The following is an 8,418-nucleotide window of genomic DNA, read 5'->3' on the forward strand; positions in this document are numbered from 1 at the left end:
TTTTTTTTTTTTTTTTTTTTTTTTTTTTTTTTTTTTTTTTTTTTTTTTTTTTTTTTTTTTACTTTTTAAAGTCATAGCTGCAAGGGGCTGGGGTTGTGGCTCAAGTGGTAGAGTGCTCACCTCGCACACGTTAAGCACTGGGTTCGATCCTCAGCACCACATAAAAATAAAAGAAAGATATTATGTTTACCTAAAACTAAAAAATAAATATAAAAAATTTGTAGCTTCCAGAATATTTTAAATTACATGTGTGGCTCACATTTGCGACTTGCATTGTATTTCATTTGAATATGTTTGCCCTAGGGGCATTTTAAATCAAAGAAAGAAATTCACAAAAAAATGCTAAAAGATCTTCAATAGATGAATGGATAAAGAAACTGTAATATATATATATATATATATATATATATATATATATATATACACAATTGAATATTACTCAGCATTAAAAGAGAATAAAATTATGGCATTTGCAGGTAAATGGATGGAGATATTATGCTAAGCAAAGTAAGCCAATCCCAAAAAAACCAAAAAGTCTGAATGTTTTCTCTGATAAGTGGATGCTGATCCATAATGGGGGGAGGGACATGGGATGAATAGAGGAACTTCAGATTGGGCAAAGGGGAGAGAGGGGAGGGCAGCAGGCACAGGAGTAGGAAAGATGATGGAATGAGATGGACATCATTACCCTAGGTACATGTATGATTGCACTAATGGTGTGACTCTACTTTGTGTACAACCAAAGAAATGAAAAATTGTGCTCCATTTGTGTATAATGAATCAAAGGGCATTCTGCTGTAATTTTAAAAAGCTAAGAGAAAGCGAAAAAGACACCACATTTATAGAAGGGCATGGTTTGCATTTAAAAGCAATGAAAGAAAATCATAAAGGGAAAATGAATTTATTTGACTATATAAAAGTATGAAAATCTGTTAAACAAGAAAAAATTAAGATATTGTCAGTGTTTGCTGATGTGAATTCGGGGAAATGAAAATGTAGGAAAATTCATATTTTAAAAAGAACTCACAAAAGTAGACAAGAGAAATAGTAAGACGCAGATAAATAAATGGACTATTTGCAGAAAAGAAAATACACAGGGCACATTTATTAAATGGCTAAATGCCCAGTGTCCAGAAAAGAAATGTGCAATCAAGTGTTATAGTTTGGATCTTGAAATGTTTCCCAAGGGCTCATGTGTTAAAAGTCTGGTCCCCAGTTGGTGGTGCTATTGGGAAGTGATTAACCTTCAGGAGGTGAAGGCTAGTTGGAGGAAATAGGTCACTGGAGGCCTTGCCCTTGAAGAGTATATTTTATCCCTGATCTCTTCCTCTTTCTTTGCTTCCCCACCATCAGGTGAGCAGCTTAATTCTTCCACACCTTCTAGACCATGATGTTCTTCCTCATTATAGGCCTAACAGCAATGAAGCCAGCCTTTCGTGGACTGGAACATCTAAAACTATGAGCCAAAGTAAATATTTTCTCCTTTAAGTTGATTCTGTAAGATATTTTGTCACACAGACAAAAAGTTGACTAACACATTGAGCAATGGGATGTTTTTTTCTTTTAACAAATGAGAAAACAAACAATAACAAACCCCAAACAAACAAAACACAATCTTTTTAAAAATGATAATAAAGTTAGGTAGAAGTTGGCGAGATGGAGATAGTTACATACTGCTGGCAGGAGTAGAAACTGATTGCTTCTCTAGAAAACTACAAGACCATACACATCAGGATGCTTAAATATTTTACCACTTTGCCCAATGATAATCCTGACAGAAAAATATTTTAAGTTTAAAGTAATCTGTATATTGTTAACAGGAAAATCTGAAATAATTTTTAAAGAAACTATGGTGCTTAACATGGTTGATGAATCCTTTATAATGGTGTGAGAAAAATACCACAGAACAATTTGAAAAAAACAGGACCACAGAATATTTGCTATATGCTTCTGGAATGTAAAACAACTCATTCAATGCAGAAAGGTCTGGACGAGAAAAGAAATTTGCCCCAACCTTTCTCAGTCCCTAAGGAATAGGTAAAGCCATATTTTAAAATGCCACAGGGAACGAGTCACCAGCAAAGAGAAGTCTTTATTTAACTAGCACTTACAGGTATTTTCTACTTACCAGGCTCTGCTTGAAGGGCTTGAAAATATTAGTTCAGTGCTGTCCACTAGAAAAATAATGTGAGGGGCTGGTGATGTGGTTTAGTGGTAGACCTCTTGCTTAGCATGCATGAGGCTTTGAATTCAATTCCCCACACTGCAGGGGGGCTGGGGGAATGTAAGTCCTTTGGAAAAATGTGAGCCACCCAGGTGACTTTAAGTTTTCTAGCAGACACATTAAATAGTCATTTATATTTTATATCCAGAATGTTATTATTTCAAAATGTGATCAATATGATTAACAAACAAGATAGATTATCTCCTTAATAGTTAATTAATGGTGACATATCATTTTGTCATTTGTACCAAGTCTTTGAAATCTGGCATGTGTTCATACAGTACACTTCATTCCAACTAATCACTTTTTTTTTCCCTTTGGTACAGGGGATTGAACCCAGGGTGCTCTACCACTCAGCTACATCCCCAATTCCCAGCCCCTTTAACTTTTCATTTTGAGACAGGGTCTTGCTAAATTTCTGCGGCTGGATTTGAACTTGGAATCCTCGTGCCTCAGCCTCCTGAGCTGCTGGGATTACAGTCTTGTGTCAGCACACCTGGCAACAACTAGTCACATTTTTGAATGTTCAATAAGCCACATGTGGAGTTATGCATTGAATCCTGCCCACCCACCCCCCATTCAAATGGGAAACTCCTAAACCCTAGTAGTTTAGAGTGTGACTTTACTTGGAAACAGGGTCATTGTAGATGTAATTAGTCATGATGAGGTCATAATGGTATAGGGTGGACCCTTACTTCAGGAACTCCTTATAAAAAGGGACAAATTGGACACAGAGAACCACACAGGGAGAATATCATGTGAAGATGAAAAAGGATCAGGATGATGCTTCTTCAATCTGAGGGTTGCCAAAGGTGGCTGGAAAACCTTTAGAAGCTAGGGGAGAGCACATGGAGCACATTCTTCTTCCGAGTCCTTAGAAAAAAACTTATGTTGCTGAAATCTTGATGTTGGACTTCTGGACTCAGGAACTGAAAGAAGATAATATTCTGTTGTTTAAAGTTTGGGATGCTTTGTTTCAGCAGTCTTAGCACACTGGTGAGTGGCTGCCATATTGGATGGAGAAGGGTTAGCTCATTGAACTCCTCCTGACTGTGCTCAAAGAAAGAACTATTATTATCCCCATTTATGGGTCAGGAAATTGAATTCAAAGAGTTTCCCAAGATTTTGTGGCCACCAAGTAGCAAGGCCAGAATTGGAGCCCAGGGAGGTGGTATGGGACCCCATGTTCCAGGTCACCCTTAAGTCCCTGTCTTTCCAATGCAGAGCAGATAGCTTGCGGTCTACCAGTCCTCCTTAAACTTTAAATGTTGCTGGGCGTGGAAGACTAGTTCTAACCTCTGGGCATCAGGGAACCAGATGGTTTCTCTCTTCCATAGTGTACTCTTATCTTCCTTCCTTCTGAAAGGTGGCTCATGCCTTTGGTCCCTCCTGAACTGTGAGCAGAAAAGTTGGACCTCAATGATGCTGCTGTCCTGGTATGATCCACATCCATGCCTCATGGCCAACTCAACATGGTGCCTTTTCCTACCACCTTCCTGATTCTCCTAAAATTCCTGGATTCTCTCTTGGGCCACAGCTGCCCTACTGGGAGTCCTAGCTAAAGCCTATGACCTGCAAAGTGAAGGAAACCCCTTGAGGTAAATGATACCTGTATTCTAGACAGTGAGAAGAAGATTTGCAGAAGCTCCTGCTGGCTGTGCCCCACATTGTGGCTACATCAGCCCCACTCTGCAGATGACTTGGCTGAAGAGATGCCACTGGATGTCCCTCCAAATGCATTGGACTTGGCTTGGGTGGCCCTGGCCAGAAAGTTGGAGGAGGGAATGTCTGCCTGGTAGATGCTTAGGGAGGTGGCCACAGGCCTGAGCCTGCTTAAAAGGTAAAGATCAGGTTCCAGGGATGCTGAGGGAAGAATTTTTCTGTGCTCCTTCCCCAACAACTCAGGGTGACCCCAGGAAAAGTTTTGGCCTGATTGGTCCAAATCCACTCTATTTCGCAGGAAGGGACATGGCCACAAAGCTAGGAAAAGGGAAAGGGGTTACCAAGGGTAGACTGACTAACTGCCCTAAAGACCCAGCACCAGCAAAAAGTCAGGTTAGAGTGTTTGGGTCCCTGGGTCCCCGCTTAGATTTCTGTCTTTCTTCCCCTACAAAAGCTGGGAGGTCCTTAGTTCTTGTCAGGCCACGTGGCACCAGGTGGGGAGTGTTTGGTGCTATCTATATTCCCTTGCTGCTTCCTTCTACCACAGGGCCATTGCACATGCTTTCCCTCTGACTTGAATACTCTTCCTTTACCTACTCCCTCCACACTACCATTTAGTGACCCCTTACTCTGATCCACCAGAGTAACTGCTCACATAGAATTTTACTTCTCTTTTTTAGGGTATTATTCTCATTACACATAGCTTGTGATTATTTCACTCTCCTCCTTAACTTTCAGGCCCATGAAAGCATGGACTGTTCTCATCATTGTACCTGTATTTTCATTTCATTTAGATGATGACTGAGCTTAAGAAACTAGTCAGGACCAGGTCGAGGTTTAGACACTTATCCATCTATACCTAAGTCCTGGGTCAAACACTTTCTGCCCTGGCTCCCTAAAAATATAGTAAGGTCTAAGAAAAGCATGGAACTAGTGGATCCCCAAATGTCCCCCAGAGAAGGTGACATTTGAGCTGAGCCCTCAGGGTGGAAATAGGAAGATATTCTAAACAAAGGTGACAAAACAAAATCACAGAGGTGAGAAAAAGATGCCATAGGACACATTGCTCAAAAAGTTTGAGGTCAGGTCACCAAGAAACTTCAGACCATATTGGGGACTTTGGGTTATCCCTTCTCAGTAGTGAGGAGCCATTGGAGGTTTTAGAGAAGAAACCAATGGGACTGTACCTATGCTGAGATAACCTTTGGCCCAGTGTAAAGAATGACCTGGGGACATTCAAATGTTCAGAGTAGGGAAAACAGGAGACTACTGCAGAGATTCATGGTAGGTATGGGAGAGGACTTCAGAGAAGCCAACATGGACAGGGAAAGGCCAGCGCCTTACTTCTGTCCCATGCCAGAGCTGTGTTGGCAGACTTACTCCAGAAATTTTGAGGGCCAGAGATTATTCAGGGCCCGATCTAGGGAAGTTATGTTCTTCCTGTAAATTATAAATTTATTGCAGCTGATTCTTCTGACTACTTCAAATACTTTCAATGACTGGGCACAGTGGCACATGCCTGTAATCCCAGCAGCTTGGGAGGCTGAGGCAGGAAGATTGTGAGTTCGAAGCCAGCCTCAGCAACTTAACAAGGCACTAAGTAACTCAGTAAGACCCTGTCTCTAAATAGAATACAAAAGAGCTGGGAATGTGGCTCCATGGGTAAGTTCAATCCCCAGTACTCCCCACAAAAAAGATAAACAAAGCCAGACACTAGTATAGACCAAAAAGATAGACTTTATTAAATAATAACTATAATTATATGTCATTTTATGATAGGGACATGTTCACAGAAATGTGTCATTAGGCAACATGATTGTTGTGCAAACATCTTAAAATGTACTCAAACAAAGACAGCTGTGGCTTTGCTAGATGATACAGTCTTATGGAACCCGATATATGTGGCTCATTGTTGACTGAAACTTCATCATGTGTCATGTGACTGTATTACAATCAGGAAGCAAAATTAATGTACTTCAACAAGACAAAAGTCAGGAGACATTTTTAAGTGCCAGGATGGGCTAATGAATAACATTTGGTCCATGTGACCAGGCCATTTGGTTTGCTAATGAACACTTATGCAGAAGAGGCACAAACTTCTTATATCTTTACGACATGTGATAGTGGTACAAGGTGCTCACCAAAGTTAGGCCTTCACTCTCCCATAGGAAGTAGGAGCCAGACAGGTAGTACCTCTTGAATGTTTGCATTTCAAAGAGCCAGTCCTGGAGGAGACTTATCTAGGTGGTAGTTTTAGGTGGTAGAAAATTCTTATCTCAAAAGGGGCCTGAGGAATCTCATTTATCCTTATAGCAAACAAGCTATGAAGGAGGTACTATTATGTCATCCATTCGCCAGTGAGACAGAAGCTCAGAGGGCATCTGGTTACTTGCCAAGGTCCCAAGTAAATGCCAGAAACAGCACTTGAACTCAGGTCTGTCTTATCTTGCCATACCCTGTTCATGAAAATATACTCAACATCACTGGAGAAATTGAAGAAATGTAAATTAAAACTACAAGGAGACATACCAAGAACCTATTAGAATGACTACCACCAGAATACCTGAGAGTACCAAGACAAGGATGTGAAGCAGCAGGAATGTTCCCATGCTGCTGCTGGGAATGCAAAATTATGCAACCTCTCTGCAAAATAACTTGGCACTTCCCCATGGCATTAAATGTACCCACTTCACATAGCCCAGTGGGAATCCCACTCTAGAGAAAAGAAAGCTTTCAATCATGCAAAAAAAAAAAAACACCTTAAATATGAATGCTTATAGCAGCTTTATTAATAATCACCCCAGATTGGAAACAAGTCAACTAGCCCTCAATTGAGAATGGATAAGTAGCATCATACACTCAAATATATATCCACATAATGGAATACCACTCAGTTGCAAAAAAGAGTCAATCACTTCATACAACAACGTGTTTAAATTTCATAGGCATCATGGTGAGTGAAAAGCATATCCAAAAAAACTATATATCAAATGATCCCATTTAATTTGCATTCTGGGAAATTCAGAACTGTAGAGATAAAGAACAGATCAATGGTTGCTCAAGGTAGGGTAAGGGGAAGGTTTGACTCCAAAGGGGAAGCGTGAGGGAATTGAGGGGGTGGCAGAGCTGCTCAACATGTCATTTATGGTGGCGGTATGTATGTGCTTGTCAAAGCTCAATGAATTAAGCAATTAAAAAGGGATAATCTCACTGGTTCAAATTATGGGTCACCTGTGCATCCTAATTCTGATTCAGCATAATTGAATTGCTGAATCAGAAAATTTGGACATCAGAAATGGTGGGCCTTTTGGGTAGGAAGGACAGATTAAGCAAAGATAGGGATAAGGGCTGGTGAAGGCTGAGTGGAGGCTTGGGTTGGAGGATAGTGGGAAGGAGAGGAAGTAGCCAGGACCAGTTGTGAGCACTAGCCATCAGCCTGTGGAAGTTGTGGGGCTGGAGCAGATCATGGGGCCAAAGGGCCAGAGGCAGAGAGACCTTTCTGTCTTCACCTTTGCCTCCCAGTGCCCTCCCTTCAACAGCTAGGTTGCAGCCCTCAGGCATGTGCCCTGCTCCTTGGTGCCATCTGTGCAGGGGAATATGGTGGGTATGAGCATATCAGAATCAAGGAAGATAAAGGAACCAGCCATCAGATTTCAGAATCCACTGAGTAAACTTGCTGTCAAAATTTTGCAATAGATTGTTAAGTAAGGGTGGATGGTGAGCCAATGTGGAATCTCTGAGAATAAGGCCTACTGAAGGGCCACATTTCCACTTGGGGCCAGAATTTCTGGAAAATGGCCAATTAGGGAAATACTTTGACAAATGACTGGACATTGAGGACAAGCTAGGGCAACATTGTGCACACAGCGGTGGCAGCAGGGGTGATGCTTGGTCAGAATCTCTGTTAATGGCACGACACTGCCAGATGCAAAGAGGCTTGATGGCAGGACAATGCTATCCTAGTAGCATTGTGGGTCCTCATACTCAGCGAGTTTCAGACTTAGGCTAAAATTGCAATCAGAAGCTTGGAGACCCAGAGGGTAGAAAAATTTTCAGAGGCCGTAACACTGGGAGTAAGAATATATATGGAAGATGGAATTGACTTCCAAAGTTCTTTCTAGATGGGAAAGCTGTGAGGTTGGATTTGCATTAGAAACTGATTGTACAACCACATAATGGGTACTGTGTTAATCATGTCATTCATGTTCAGTATTCTGATGCTTTGACACCTGGGGCCTTGTTGACCTTGGAAGGACTGTCCCTCCAAGTGTTAACCAATTCCTAGAGAGTAAACAACATGTCCACAAGCAAGCTTTCCAAATACAAACCAAGTGATATAAGCTCACATTCCAACCATCTCCTTTCCCAGGGTCTCACTCTCTGGGCCACTATCCATCTGCCTTAATTATCCCAGGACCAGGACCAGGTACCAGATGATTAAGGATTGTACTCAAGAGTATACTAAAAGTATTCAGACTAGCAAATCGTAAGCCTGCTTGCCCTACCTGGCCCATTCCTTCCCATTGAAGTCA

Source organism: Marmota marmota, unplaced genomic scaffold, assembly GCF_001458135.2.
Source record: "Marmota marmota marmota unplaced genomic scaffold, marMar, whole genome shotgun sequence".
Taxonomy (NCBI): Eukaryota; Metazoa; Chordata; class Mammalia; order Rodentia; family Sciuridae; genus Marmota; species Marmota marmota.